Genomic DNA, 16,035 nt, shown 5'->3' with positions numbered 1-16,035 from the left:
AGTTGTGGTTTCTATGGTTCATTCTTTCCAGTTCTATTCTTGAATTTTGCTGCCTGTGATCAGTATATGTCTGTTTGAAACCCCTTTTCCTTGTTGTTATTCCGCCTCCTTTTACAAGAGAACTGTAGATGTTTTTGTGTGTTTTTTGAGTCATTTACAGTTCTCCTTTGCAAAAGTAGTGTAATCGTACTGTCGTCCTTTGATTTGAAACTGTCGCAAGTGTCGATTTCAATCGTAGGAAATAGTTTAATTGCTGTTGATGGTCAATTATCCTATTACTATTGCTTTTGGTCTGAATTTGTAATTTTCTAGTGTCGAGAACAAGTATTCATTTCAAAATCGTAAGGTGTTGTGATCGTCTCCATTTTTTTATTTCGAAAAGAACCTTGTTGATATTTGTCGCTTGAAAATAAATTCAGATTTGTGCATCAACTTTCTTTTTAGCATTCATATACTAAGAAAGTCGAAAAACAAATACATGCATGTGCATTTGCATATAGACAGTCTTATTGGCTTGATTTAGGAAAGTTCATTTAGAGTGTGCTCTTTGCTCTTTGTGAAAATATTCTGTCTTTCTTTTCCCTAGTAGCTAGGATTTTCATTGCATAGAGATAAAAAGTTTGTTTATCATCTTAGATTGCATTTTAGGAATTACATCTACATCTCGTGGTGAAACCGAAAGGCAAACTTCATAAACAAGATCAACTTAAAATAAATTCAATGAATCTAACAACACTTTGGAACTTAACGCACAACATTTAGAAGTCTAGGCTAGAGACGTATTCCGGCTAAAGCCCGGTAACTGTTGTTCTCACTAATGGTTGGGTGATTCCTCCACTTTGAGACGATAAATGCTAGTACGGACTTGTGCTCCCACGTACCGTCGAGTATATTTTGGGAGACCCCAATAGGCTTAATCCTTTATCCATAGGAAGCCGTGTCTTCCCCCCTATCGATCGCAATGCACTGAACACAGCATTCGGGAAGATTGACTGTCGTACCGTAAAAATTATTCTGTAGTTTTGCGATTGGTTTGGTAATCCCTCTACCTAGATTTCCAGAGCAGTCCCTTTCGTTCCTTTTCAGACTCCTTAATGGAAAAGGTCCATCTGAGCACTTGTCACTTCAGGCTCATTAAAAATCGAAGGAGACTAGAGTCATATTTTGTTTTTTCTCGACTCTTAAAAATTGAAAAAACAAGTTGTGTCAAAGCGTCTAAAATTTATTTTAAACGGAATATTCATTACCCTTTTCTACATTGATCTTGGGCTGAGAAAATGGAATCCACCAACCAAGGAATTCCCCTTGGAGGAAATCCTAGTCCCTTCTCCTCTTGGGGAGATGTTGGTGCACCCCATATGGCCACATTGTCGCTTCCAGGACTGACAATTGGTTTTCCTGTATGGCTCCTCTCAAACTCTGTCATTCAGAACACCACAATTCCTGAACAATCGAATCAGCAACTAGACGAGTCCATAGTTACCCACCAACCTTATACTTCCTCTAATTCTTCCTCTCCTCCTTCCTCTTCGCTTGATGGGGCTGGTAAAGCCAAAAGTCAAGTACCTAAGGAGAAGAAGGAAAAGAAGAAGAAAAAGAAGAAGAAGAAGGAGCCAAAAGCGAATGAGGGAAAACGAGTGTCGTCTAGCAAAAATCCACACACTGCACCAACCAGGCCTAAATCACCATGTGTCATTTGCAAAGGAGACCACTATCACAGAGATTGTCCTTGCATCCCTCAGATCTTAAGGGACTGGTCTCCTCGTTTGCACAACCCGGTGTCGTCAACCTCTGATGATCATGTTGAAAACACACCGTCGACTAGTGAAAGTGAAGCCCCAGGACAAAAAGGAAAATATAGATTTCCTTGTAAACTGTGCGAAGGCGATCATGCCGTCCACCGTTGTCCCTTCTTAGATGAGGCTAAAAGAGTTTTGGACGATCGTCTGGTTTCACCGTTACGACTTCCTCCTGGATATTAAAAACTCTTGCCAAGTCCGTCACTAGTTGAAAATCCAGCTGGCTCGCTCAGGTGGTCAGCTGAAGCATCTATCATTGAAGACAAACCATCTGAACCCATACCAGACGAAAGTCAAAAGGTCGAGGTGGAAGTTGACCCGGTCTTGCCTTCAGAGGTTTCATCTTCAGATGATACAATCACCGAAGAGAACAAAGATGACACCATCCAAATTCTTTTCATAAGCACAGACTCCAATGAACATGGGGGCAATTTACCCGTTCCTTTACCGCAGGAAGGAAGTTCGTCAGAGTCGTACCCGGCCATCTATTCGGTCCCACCTCCAAGCAACCTAGTTGTCTCCTTCGACTGGAATCAACTAGGCAGACCCCATTTACCAGCTAGTATACCATTCTGAATCATTGTTCAAATATATAGGATGGTTATGGCTGGTACCATCATAGATGAAGGGGCTTCTGTGAGTATCCTTTCCTCAACTGCGTGGAAAGTGCTTGGTTCGCCATCGCTTTTTCCTGAGATGAGAAATCTAATAGGCTTTGATAAAGGAACCAGTCGACCGTTAGGGATCCTTCCCAATGTGCCCATAACATTGAGAGGGAAAACCGTTCACATGAACGTGATGGTAGTTCAAGGACCCCTGGATTACAATCTACTCCTTGGACGAGACTATATTTATTGCATGGGAGCAATTGTCTCCTGACTCTTTAGAGTAATGTGTTTTCCGCACGAAGGAAGAGTGGTCAAGCTCATAGACCAGCTTTCATTTCCCGGATCATACAAAGCAAATAGTCATATACCATCCCTAAATGGTCTTTTCACGCAAGAAATGTCTCAATCTCCAACCCGTCCACCCGATGAGCGCGAGTGATTCGGGGGACATGACTGAAACCCAGGGGGCATGCACCCTGGTCTAATTCAATAGGAAAACTTCGGGTATAGGGTAGGTTTCCACGAGAAAATATGACTAGTCTGTACTCCCGTCCGTGATTGGAAGAGGGGGTTATTCTAGAACAAGATTCTCTTGTCAAAGTTACGTGAGTGGAGTAATTTCCTCCACTCACCTTTGTCTATTTCGATAGACATCGCCGAAGAAGTGTTTTGTTTGCGCTGTGAATAGAGCAATCTTTGGGTAGCCTGAAAGAGGTATACCTTTCCTGATAAAACAAATGTTTTGTCAGCTCGAACAGAAGGTGACCTTGAAACTCTGTTTTATACCTAGGGGCATGCAAACCTTTTGGCGTGCAAGCAAAGAGCGACTATTTATTTTTTAAATTTGTAGGTCCTCTAACCCTTTAAACTCGTAGGATTGGTCGTTTCCTAACTTGCATAAAGAAAGGATGTGGGGCAAAACTCTAAAAGTTGTCGTTTTATATGAGACATTCTTATCACACGACTAGATTAATCGAGTAGTTTTAGCACATAGTTCAAGCTCGTTAAAAAATAAACATAAGACATGAGCAAATGTTTCCACCCATGTTTAAGCTCGTTAAAAAATGAACTATTCCCTGGTAAATAACCATCGTGAATGTAGTACTTCAGCCATTAAAGCCTTGGTCGTGTTTGCACCGTCACCTCCACTTTTTCATTGGCCGATCATTCACCCCCATTTGATTGTTTACCCATTTTGAGGAATAGCTACAAAGAGTGATCTCACTAGCCATCCTTGTGACACTGCCGTGATTGGAAAATTCCAAACCTTACCTGGAATCAGCTGCTACCCATTTTATCACTCGTTCCTCAAAAGACGAGTCTCCTTTAAGCTCTTTTCAACTGACTCGTAAAATATGAAAAGATTGTCGAGCCATTGGCCTCTCCAACTCGTTAAAGGGACAGGAAGTGTTATCCCTCCTCTAGATTTTAATCTTTTTGGACCTGAGGGATTATTACACAAAAAGATCGAGCGCTTGTTTTGTTCGGCTCGTTAAAAGTATCGAAAATTCATCCCTTCTGTATTGTTTTATACCTTTTCGGACTTAAGGGATTAGATGACGAAAAAGGAATTTTGGAGTTACCTTTACGTTCCTTTTTAGACTCTCTAAAATTGAAAAGGACCGAGTTATCTTTGTCGTTAAACTCGTTAAAAAGATTAATAGCGACAAACTTGTCTATAGATGAGAACGAGTTTCACTATCGCTAGGCTCGTTAAAACATAGCGATGGGTTTGCCCGAAGGGAAAATTATAGAACATGCATATGTTATCCTCCTCAAGCTTGACAAAAATAAAGAGGTACTTGTCAGCAATGACTAGGGAAAATTGGGAAGAAAACTTGAAGAAACTTTGTTGGTAGCAAGTTGCTCTTGAACATGACACTTCCACTCCGTGTCCAAGTCGAGTTGGGTTGTTTCATTCACCGGTCACATCACCATGGTCACGCCATACCATCCACATTTGGGGTTAATGCTACCAATCCATCACATCAGTGTCGCCGATATGTTCAAGAGAAGTCATTCAGTGAATTCACCTGTGTCTCACCCACTACCGTACATTATACTCCATTCTTTCATGACTGCCACCCTGAACCTTATAGCACCAGATCGTTTTCACCTCCATTAAAATCATTTGCTCCATTCTGTGTCATTGATGTGGGATTCATTAAGGCCCTCCTGTGACAGATCACTTCTTGTCGACATCGGTTCATTATCCAAGAAGTTGGTCTAGGAACACCCCATTCAGTACTTTGAAGCTTGCATGCCTCAATGGCAAGTTTCTCACTTCTGGCGACAGGTTTACATCAATGGCCTTCGACCGAAAGACTTTGCGTGGTGTTCGACGCCAAGTCCTTTATTCACACCACGTGAATTGTACTGCAGTACCTTGAGGGTCATTATCATTATCGGTGATTCCTCTCGCGCTTGTTAACAGTTTACATCATTGACTGGTAATCAAGCGATGTCTTTCCATGTTCGACTTCAGAACATTTCTCACATGGATCGACTTGTACTTCGAGTGAAGATCGGATGAGATTGAAGACCCCGGATCTAGTTTCATCCATTCGGGCTGCGATATATATTCAGGGAAATAAAGACATTAAATGTACATCATTGCTGCACAGATAATCATCCACTCAAAAGGATGATGGCTCTATCAGAATCATCAGTCTACACTCAGACGATTGTCTGTCCTATGTACATGAAAATGAATTTATAAAGCTGAGCATGGGAATGCCCGCCTCAGCCAGATCATGAAAATATTATGAAGATAATGTATTTTATTGTATCTTATTACAGGTCTCCTCCCAGCATTGAAAGAACTTCGGATCCTCACAATAAAGCATTTCACCCGACATCAAAAGATTAACGGCCTCATGCTTTAGGGGGCAACTGTTATAGACATTTTTGGGCCCTACAACCCCAAGCATGAAATGTCCATAAAACAAGGGCTCCTAAGTCCCTAAAAGTGTTGTTCTAACCCCTAAAGGAACAAGGTCAACAGATTACAGCTTCTCCCAGAAGTTCTCCATGAGAAACTGCTCAGAATTGGTCAAAACAGGATCATTGCAGCTGCTCCACTGGCTAAGTGCGTTGCATCTCACCCAAATACACTGTGAGGGTGCGTTTCATTTCAAAAGTCCCTTTTGTGGGGTGCGATGGGCGAGAAATGACAAATGGCAGTGTCATTCCGCGAGGTGGAGAGGCAATGGAAGCTTTCAGAATCTTCTCCTGTGACACTTGCCTCACTGAATTCGACCAAGGATGAGTAAGAGGCCATCAGTATCCAAGTGGAAGCAAGAACTATCAGAGGGAAGACACTAATCAAATCACAAGCTGACTCATCCCCCTTACAAATATCTATATATGGATCCCTCATCCCAGAGATCCAGAGGCTGGAATTTTGCATATTGTAAGGAATTGTTGTTGGTTTCTTGAGACAAACATCAGATTGTTGGGTGATCTAAGCTTTGTTTGAGGTGAAGAGGGGCTTCTTTGCTGGGAGGTTGATGCTGGGTCAGAACAACTGGTTGTAACTCCTCTTGGCTCTTTTCTTGTTTATCAATAAAAGCTATTTGAGTTTTCCTCCATGCTTTTGTGTCATTGATGCTTGTTACATTTGTATGGTCAATTTACATATGATCCTAGATTGTTTATGATTATAGATCCATGTCTTTGTATAGTGCTATGCTTCTATGATCTTACAGGTACTTTGTGAAGCTGGGCGTGCAAGGGAGCAAGTAGCTGAGGACTATCAAAGAAGAGAGGGATCAAATCAGGAGATTAGCGCAAGACAGAGGTTAGTCTTTCCGTTCCTCTCTATCTATAATTCATAAAGGAAAAACAAAAGTAGCTTTTCTCTGTTTGTTTCTAAGGCAGCTGTCACACCTTAGTGGGATAGAGCAGTTCTATATAGACACTTTTCCCTGTAACACTTTTGCCTCTGATCCCATTTATACGTCACATCCTTCTTAGTTATATCTTGCAAAAGCTTGACAATTTGTGCATAATCAGAGATAAAATTTCAAAGAAAAATTATCTTTCCTAAGCACTGCATAGATTTCTTGTTCATGGATAGGGAATTTGAGAAATAGTTTTCACTTGTTTTGGGTTCACTTTGATTCTACTCTTTGCTCAGATGTTTCCCTCAGACACTCTGAATATGTTTTTCTTAGGATTCATCGATATACCATATTTTCAACATTGCTCGAGATTTTCTTTAGATCACGAAGATGATCAGATTTTCTTTTGGAAAAAACTATAACATCATCCAAATATACAAACACATTCTAACCCATTAATCCTCGAAAGGCGATGTCCATAGCCCATTGAAATTTTGCACCAACATTGATTAGGCCAAAAAACATTCGCCTAAATGCAAATGTACCCCATTTTGTTCTAAATATTGGTTTTAATCTGTCAGGTTCTGTTATAAGAACTTGGTTGTATCCTGAAAATCCATCAAGCAACGAGAACATTTAAAATTAGGACATCATTCAGAGTATTCATTCCATGGATGGCACAAGGTAGTTATCTTTGTTAGAATTCTGGTTTAGATTTCGAAAGTCTACACATAAGAATATTTCACAAGACTTATTTCTTACCAGAACCAAGTTTGATACCTACGTACAGTGACAAACCTTAAAGATTATCCAACCATCCAACAACTTCTTCAGTTCTTTTTGTATCAAGGGTTTAAGTGTATGAAAAAAATTCCTCAATTGTTGTTGGAATGGCCCTAACCCATTCTTTTATCGGTATCACGTGTCATAAGTTTTCAAATCATCATAATTCCAAGTGAATACATCTCGACATTGTTTAAATAGATGGATAAAAGTTTGTCATTCTTGACGAGAACAACATATACCGAGGTTCATGTACTTTGGATCTACTTTGGTCCCCAAGTTAACATGTTTGTACAATAAAGTGGAACTTCAGGTCTTTGTGTTCATCGGTCCCCTGAAACGGTTATGTAAGTTATAGATATTTTCCAACAACACAACACCCGTAGGCATTAGATTTCCACTATGTGATTTGGCTCCATATCGTAATGAATTCTCATGCTCATCCTCATCAATTACCACATCTTTGAACACATCAACATTAGCCATAAAATCCAGTATCTGTTGGTCATCATTTAACACGCGTAAATTAGTTACGTTATCAGGAATAGATGGCTTATAAATAATTTCATCAGAAAAAACATCTCTAAGCAGTGATAACCTAGTAATTGCATTAGCTAACGTGTATGTGACCACATTGTTAATCCTAGGAACAAACTTAATATTAAATGTTTGATATGAAGAAATGAGCCTCCATACCTCTTGTTGATAGCTTTTAAGATTAGGTGAAAAATAGTGAATGGTGTTTTGTACCTGATGTGTGAAAAACTGTGAATCACCTGTTACCTTTAGAACCCCTACTTTGAGGTTGATGCCCTTCTTCAATCCAAGTATGAGTGCCTCATATTTTGAAATAGTATTTGTGCACTCAAACTCCAATCGGCATGAAATCAAATACTTGTTCTTTCAAGGGTCAATCAGGATGAAATTGGCTCCAACACCTTCCTATGTCATGGAACCATCAAAGCACAAAGTTGAAATGTCAGTAGCAACTGGGTTAGTTTCTACACTAGTAATATTTACATATATAATACAAGGGTCATTATCACCAGTTAGAGTACAAGGAAGGAGTTACAACTTGGTGTTTGGTGGAACATAAGATGTTTTGCAAGATAGCATCCAAGATCAATTTCTAAAAAGAAATTTCTAAATATCTTACACAATGTTGATTGGCTAATTTTGTGCTTCAAGCATTGTAATGGTATACTTCATTAATGGATCGCTATCAAATCAAATCTGATTATTCAATCCCTTGTATGGAAGCCATAAATGGGACCAATTTGTGGCAAAGAAACCTTGTAACTTACTGGACCAATCTCTACTTACTAGCAACCCATAGGCCTCTGAAATGTCCATAATAACAATATCAATATCAATGCATTGGTGAACCATATGATTAGACGATAAACAAATTATAACATTATTTAGTTCACCAGTTGCCTGCACTTGTGATCTATCAAGTTTTATCATTTTGGTGTCATTATTTTCCAATCTTGAATTAATTTTCTTAATGACAAATAGAGGAATAACATTCATGGACACGCCATAATCAACCAAGAAATTATGGAAATTATAGTTGAAAATTTCAAATGCTAAGAGGAAATGGGAACATCAAGATCTTGAGTTTACATTATTAGCATTGACAACAGATTCATGGATAGTTTTAGACTTGCTGAATGAAGCTTTGGAAGTAGTAGTTTTCTTACTTGACGGAGGTTTGGATGCAAAATCTTGGATGATCAATTCACGTTGACCTACCAATTTTGCTACCTCATAAATGGAACTATTAGCACAAGCTTTCTTCATGTCTTCAATAATGTTGTAGTCAATATGGTGCATTAAGTCTTCATCCTTGGCAAGTTGTGTTAAAGTGGTGGGAGGTGAAGCTTTATCTGATGCCTCAGGGGTGATGGACTTGTTCTTAGTATTCCTAGAAGTGTTTTTAGGAGGTTGGGAACTTTTGGATTTCATCTGCGAGCATTAAACCATATTACTAGGAGGTAGAATTTTCCTCAGGATTTTTTTCCTTTGCTTACCCACGTCCTGCTCAAGGACTGGTCCTTTTCTCCTTAGATTGTGTGAATTATACCGTTGTTTCGAAGGAGCTTCACCCACTGGGGGCTCACTAGCACCTTGTTGACCATTATTTAGAATAAGATCAAAAGAAAAAATTGAATCACCAACACTTGTATTATCCTCAAGCGGGGTTAGTTCATTAGTCTCTTTAGTCTACTCAGATTGTTCCTCAATAGCTTGTACTTCCAAGACATTAGTAATCATAGAAATCATATTATGTTTCCATTGTTGGAATGTCTTTTCAGAATGCGCTTCTTGATGAAACATACAATAATTTTCCATACTCAGGTCTTCAACATTGAATACTACATTGGAAATTTGAGCAGACTTAGTCGGTTGACTGGTATTTTTTTGAAGAATGACTTAAAAGACTTGTTACTGGTGGATGCCTCACTTGAATTCTTTTTGAGTTCAGATACTTCGTTAGTCAACAAATTTAAGGATTTAGTCAAGCTCTCCATATCAAAAGAATCATTTTCTCTAGTTTTAGCATAAGAGGATTGAGACTTCCTTTCAATGTCTTTAGATTATTTTGAATTCTCCTGGTCAGTGATGACTCCAATAGATCTTAAGTCCTTTTCTATAGAAATATCTTCCACAAAGTTTTGAGCCATTGTTTCTTTCACAATTATTTTCACAAAGACAGAAATATTAGTAGGTAAGGGAGTAGTGTAAAAATACTTAGTGATAGAATCATGAGGCTGCACTTCTGCAAGGAAATTGTTCAAAATGTGAGTGAAATTATAATTAAAATCTTCTACTTTTTCTTTGTCCCCCATATTTATATTTCAGATTTTTTTAAGTAGCATGGCAAGATTTTTATCATGGGCGAATTTTTGTAAGAATAGTTACTTAAACTCCCTCTAATTGTAGATTGAATTTGCTAGAATGTTGTGGTACCATGTTGATGCTACACCATTAAGAGTGTAAGGAAATAGCCTACAGACATCATCATCATATCTAACCTCCAACATTCTTAGATGTAAGTAGAAATAATAGATATGGTCTTCACCTTTTGTTTTCTTGTCATGATCATACTTTGTAAGCAACTTCTTTGGGTGCTTAGGTAACAAGTGAAGTTGAACCAACTTAGAAAGAGATCCTTGGGCCATCCAATCCAATTGGTCATCATCCATGTCTTCATTATTCTCCTCCTTCTCACTATTTGATTATGAAGATTCTTCCTCTTCACTATTTAGATTTTTGTTATTGTCAAGTTCTTCGTTGTCCGAAATATGCATGTTCTCTCCATCTCCCTCCATATTTCCAGCGTTAGGTGGTGGTGTGTTTCCTTGAGTGATTTTCTCATAAAAAAAATCATATAGATCATCCAAATAAGCAATCACTAATTCTTAGATGATAGAGACCAGAACACCACGATGAGTCATTTCCTTCGTTGAACTTTTGTGAGAAAGTATTGAGGCAACAAGAAGTAATTCGAGAGATTTGGAAAACTGGTAAGTGATGAGAAATAAATATCGGATTTGATTGAAAGTAACCTTGTATGCAAGTCTCAGACTATGAGGAGATGATTCTTCTTTCTCGGATATGTGTGATGGAGTTGGATCCCAAAATTGTTGCCTTGAACTGAAGGTTCTTGATGTGAATGTGTTGAATGATCAACCATAAACCGGTTGCCCTCCTTCTAGCCCCAGAATGTTGATAGTGTTTGAAGTACACCAACACAGGGAGGTCTCCTCGGTATGAAGTCCCAACTATACCTCTCACCATTTGGGATAGGAGCCCCATTTGAGAAATTGGTTTGCCTACCATTATAATGATCTTAAAGATCTTCCTTGGTTGCAATAAACAACATAAGAGAGCATGCATATAATTTTGAGATAAGCAAGTTAGCTTTGTGAAATACATGATTGAAATGTGTATAAAGTACTTTCATGGATAGGAAAAAAAAGAGTGATCTTTTAGAAGAAAAGTAATAGTACTATCTTAATAAAGACACACACATACATAGAAAGAATCATTAATTAATATGAAAAATAGTTCACAAAGTAACAATGATCATGAAAGAAAGTAAAGACACACAATTCAATTAACATATATACCAAAACCAACAAAATAGCTCATTTTCTTTAGTATATATGAACACAACACGTATCAAAAACATGAAACAAAAGTCTTACAGCCTTCACGATACATGCATGAAAATACACCCAACTCTGAGAGCTTCAAAACATTAAGTGAAAGTGCCAAGATACAAAATTATAATGATGCATCACTAGCCCCAATATTGGAATATGAATCCACCACTTTCTCCTCAAAATAATGACCACCTCTCCTATGCCAAGCTTGAGAAGCCAAGGATAAAATTTCTTTGCTTGAGTTATGAGGGTTTATTTATAAGAAATGAGGTGACCTTTCACCTCCCATGTGACTCTTTACCTCCCTTGTGACTCTTGAGCTCCCATATAACTTTTGAGCTCCTACACGGCCCACGGACTTCCTAGTGACTCTTCACATTCCATGTGTTGGTATTAGGGTGTGCATGGTTCCAGCTAGCTGATGTTGGAAATAGTTCATGATTGCAGCTAGTTTATGTTGGCGTTGATGTCACCCCTATGTATCCTAACTGAAGTATGGATGTCTTCCTTGTAGCATGGTTGCAGCTAGTTGAGTTAGCATTGATTTGGTTATGTTGGCATTGATGTCAACCCTTGATGTCATCATTTTATGATGTGGTTTGTTGGTAGCATGGTGTTCATGGAGGTGTTTCATTGTGTTGCCTTATTATGCATTGATTGGAGGCAATGGAGATGCTACTACAGGTGGATGATGCATATCTACAAGTGCTGAAGATGATGGCTCGTGTCATTCATGTTGTTGAGTTTCCACACTTGTTGATTTGGCATACTAGGTATTCATCTAGGTCCTAATGATTGTTTTCATGGAGATGACTCGTTGTAGTGATGGTTTTACCTCATGATGATGATGATGATGATGATGTTTCATAGGTGTTAAAGGTTTGTTCATATGTGTTGCATCTTGTGTAGATGTCAGAGGAGATCAAAGGAATTGTTGACAAACAAGTCAACCTTTGTTTGTTGGCCTTTTAGGTTAATTTGGAAATGGCACTTGGGAGACTTGTTTTATCCATTTGCAGAGGTTTCAAAGGTTGTAATAGAGGTTTGGAGGCATGTTCAGGAGCTGTAGAAGCTAACCAAATAGTTGGAAAAGGTTATTTGGTAAAGTTTTATACTTTTCCTTAGGTTTTTCCCCAACCACTCCCATGTAGGCTTGTGCATGCAGTTGCAACCCAAATAAGCTAGTTTTGTGTGTGCAGTTGAGATTCCATGTAAAATTCTTTGGATTCCCCATGCATATTGGATGTAATTTAGCATGGAAACTCCTAGAGGCTTCTAGATTAATTTTTAAAGGTTGTGAATGGTTTGAAAAATTCCCCCAATGATGTGAACACTTTTAGTGCACAAGTACAGGTGATAGTGGCTCGATTTGATCAAATTTATGCACCTTTGATCCTAGTACAAAAGTGATTTTTTCCCTACACATTTTATATACATCATTTTTGGAGTTAAGTATGGTTGATTGAGTGAGTATGTGAGTGATAAGGTTTCATAGAAGTAAAGAAATGTTTTAGACCTAGTATAGAGCATAGATGCTTTAGTGTATGAGTTATGATGGCAATAGAATGAGAAAATTTATTTTTTGAAGTAGTGTTTTGATTTAAAACTTCATATTGCAGATCAAAGAAGCATAGAATTGTTGCATAGTTCTTGGTAGAGATGGAGAGCTTGTTATAGCTCCATATTTGATACTCTCACATTTGTTTTGCAGGTGTTGCTAATGCAGTTGGCTCATAGCCATTATGTTTTATGTTGTTGATTGTATTATGCAGAAATTACAATTTGGTGTGAGGGTTTGATATTATGGCTGAGTGTGAGATTTGTTTAGTTGTTGGTGATTTTTTATTAAAATTTTATGGTTTCATTATGTCCACTATTTTTCTTGTGTGGAGAGCATATTGTTGTTGTATTTTTTATTTGTTGATGGTGTATTGCTACTAGAGATCGAATTGCAGAGGTCAAATCAAGTTGAGAAGAGAATTCTTGGATCCAGTATGAAAATAGATGAAACAAGGTCCACATAGAGTAAAGGAGTAGTGACTTCATGGGTGTGGAGTAGTGATTGCAAAGTTTCAGTGAAAGGAATAGTCTCTCCATCCAACGGTAGTTGGATAGTCCAATCAAAGTTAGGTGAGGAACGTTGATAGTGGTGGCTTTCAGTGGCTAGTAGCCTGTAGATCCATGTGATAGCATAGTCTTCTAAGTTGATTAGTAGAATTGAGTCTCGAAGCTGATAGGTGTTGGAAAATAGTATTTTAGGTCAAGTCTCCTAGATGATGAGAGTCAGCAAATCTATGTAAAAGACATATTTTTCTTAATAGAATATTCAAAGCAGTGCAACAACAATAAGGGTGGTTTTATGCCCGATGAAGGGTTTTCCACCAGATATCTTGTGTCTCATGTGTTGATTCTTTCTTGTGTTCTTTTTCATGGTTATGTTGCTCATATGGTTTACTTGTTGCTTATGATTATGCATATATTTGCAATTGTTTAATGTCAAGTTGTTGCTAATTAACTCTGTGCGATTCAATAAGAGTTTTAATTGGTAAAATTGTATAACAAGTCACACTACTGATTCACACCCCCTCCCCCCAAAACCCCCCTCCCCCACTTATTAATGCTCAAAGGTTTCCAACACCATGTGTGACCCTTGGGCTTCCACACATTTTACATTTTCTAATTTTTAAAGTTACAAAATTACATTCCACCAAAATTGTGGGAAGAATACATGGAACAAATTAACACTATTGTGTTCACATTTTAAGAGGCTACAATTTGGTGACTATGACATGAAACTTCATTATAATTTGTTAAATCCAATTATTCTTCTTTGTTGATATGTCTTCAAATCTTCATGATAGATCTAGAATGTACTTCATCTTCACCCTCCAAAGAGTCTAGATATAGTATTAGAACCCTCCAAATCATTCTAGGTTGTGATCTATCTGTCATAGTTCAGAATTCCTTTATCTCTTGCATGATCATATCTTTGTGTGTCAGCTCCACAAGTGTATTTTTGAAACCTCTCTATTGAGCCTCATAATTGTTTCCTTTTTTACATTGTTTTCACGCATTTCACCTGATTTTGACCACCATAATCACTCCATGGGCATCAGATAACAAGAATAATGGCATGGAAGGTATATATTTGTCTTGTCTTTCATAAATTAATAATTTTCCTTATTTTAATCTAATATTTGTTTCAGCTACCGAAACAGGGCGATTATGCAGCTAAGCTCATGGTTTGCTAGGTTCTGTAGCATCAGCTGGAGTGAGAAATATATGGGAAGGTGGATAAATATGTGTACAAGGATTTCCTCCTATCTACATGAACCAAATCAGTGAAGGAAGCTTCCAGTCATGCAGTCAAAGGAAAATTCAACTTTGTTAGCTAAATCAGGCAAGCGAGAAACGATATGTGCACCTCACGATTTGCTTTGTCAAATAGAAAATCATGAGCAGATCTCATGATATTATCTTTTATGTTTAATTTTAGTATTATGTTATCGAAGTTTAAGCTCTGAACATTTATGATACGGGCTTATAAAATACCTCGTAGCAGATAATTTACAGTGACTTATGTTATGCGACAACGATAATTAAAAACTTTGTTTTCAATTCAATTACAAGATATCCTTCTTGTTTCAATGCATGGTTGAGTGTTGATTTCAATTCGCAACCATCTTCTTGTGGAGGCCCCCCTCAAGTAGTCAGGTTTTTCAATTTATTTGTTATTTTCTTCATTAGAATTTCCGCTTAACTCAGTTCATTAGATTTTTTATTAAGTAGATGCATTTGTTAAAAAAATGTCTTTGACTTGTCTTTGATTTTGTAATAGGATTTGAATGATAACTTCGGCATATGGATTGAATATATGAGTAGTGAAATTGATAAGATTATGTACTTAGATTAGGATTCAGTTTTATAAAACAGAGGATTTATTTTTAGTTTGTATTCATAGTTGATTTATAAATTCAAGAGAGTGTGATTATTTTCAAGCAAGGTTTTGATTTTTTCATGCAAAGAGTGTGTTGTATTGATTCAATTTTCTTACAAAACAGAGTGATAGATATGCAATAGAATTTGAAGAGTCTCATGAATTGAGTCTTATTATTTTTTTCAAGTGTGAGATTGATTGTCTAGATTAAGAGTTTGATTGTTTTCTTTTTGAGTTTTATTGCTTAAACATCATTTTCATAAGAATGTGCTCATCTTTCATAGGATTAATCTCAATAATGAATTCAATCATATGCATTTCAATTTGAATAATTAAAGGCTTCTAGCACATATAGTGCACTTACATTTCGTCAGTTTATTGATCCTGGTTGATAATTCATGTAACAATTTAAGACAATTAAATTGACAAACATTTTGGCATCATTTCCGGGGAAGTGTAAATAGGAGTCTTTTATTTTTATAAAAAAACAAAAATGATATGCATAGGGAAAGATATTCTAGAGGTAGATTTGTAGGTAGAGGTAAACTTTTATTTCCAACAACATTACTCACCCCACCACGACCTCGTAGTGCCACACCACCCACTTAAACTCATATTCCATCATTTGCAGGCAAACATAAACTTCCTGAGGTACTTAGATCTGAAATCCAACCTAGAGATTCACCAACCTCATCAACCGAAGCAGTAATAGAAGAAGAAGATCCTACATCCCCAACAGAAGGAGTAGTTTTCATATCTTCAACTAGAGAAATACTTCTAGGACAAGAGCTAGATATCCCTAGTGAAGAAGAGGAGGAAGAAACTTATTTTAACTTGCCATTGATAGAAGAACCAAAACTAGAAGATCTAGAAGAAGAACCATAAACCCAATTT

This window comes from Pinus tabuliformis, chromosome 9 (assembly GCF_031772625.1).
Source record: "Pinus tabuliformis cultivar Carrire ecotype Pingquan chromosome 9, CPIR1, whole genome shotgun sequence".
NCBI lineage: Eukaryota > Viridiplantae > Streptophyta > Pinopsida > Pinales > Pinaceae > Pinus > Pinus tabuliformis.
The sequence above is the reverse complement of the archived record's forward strand: the minus strand, read 5'-3'. Positions refer to the sequence as shown.